This window comes from Elephantulus edwardii, unplaced genomic scaffold, assembly GCF_000299155.1.
Source record: "Elephantulus edwardii isolate Elephantulus edwardi_28Jun2011 unplaced genomic scaffold, EleEdw1.0 scaffold00348, whole genome shotgun sequence".
In the NCBI taxonomy this organism is placed as follows: domain Eukaryota; kingdom Metazoa; phylum Chordata; class Mammalia; order Macroscelidea; family Macroscelididae; genus Elephantulus; species Elephantulus edwardii.
Window position 1 is genome coordinate 1197210 of NW_006400098.1, and position 778 is coordinate 1197987.

Sequence of the window (778 nt, forward strand, 5' to 3'; positions counted from 1 at the left end):
TGCCGAGAGCTGCGGTCTCCGTCATCTACCATAGCCACCCGGGGGGAAGTATAGAAGAAAGAAATTCCACTCTCCAAGGTCAAAATGAAGGGATGAACTTTCTCCTGAGAAATCAGTGAACTGGCTTATAAATATCTCCCAATTTCCTTTTGTCACCCTGAAGTCATCCTGTCTTTGATGACCACATTGGTTTTTCCATTTAATAAATAACGTCTCTGTTCACGAGACTCACCACGTCAGGCCTGGAACATCGCCCCGTCTTCCTTCCTGGTCTCCCATCTTCAAGAAGACCCAGTCTCTTACTGGGGCCCTTTCCTCTTCTCACGAAACCCAACCTGTTGTCACATGAGACTCCTTTCTCAATATCCTCCCACAAGTTCCAATGTCCTCCTTCGGACATTTAAGGTTGTTGCTAAGTAGATTTGAGCTAAACTCTCCATGTCCCCATTCTGTTTCCACCTACGTGATCAAACTCATCCCTGACAACACCTCTGCCCACGACGTGTTGTCACAGCTAGAGAGAAAAACGGAAGGAGTTCACGCTTTTCCACTACCGTTGAGCTGGGAGGAGATTACCCGTCATTCTCCCACGATGCCACTTGTAGATTCGAGTTGGCAGAGATTGTGAGGAGGGTTTGGGGTCGGGCAGAGTTTAGATCTGCTGTACGTAGTTCCCTATGAGCGAGAGTTAACATTTGGCTAGTGGTTCCGGTTTCTCCACAACCTTGCCAGCATTTGACGTTTACGTTTGCGGTTCTGTTAAATTTTGCTATTCTTG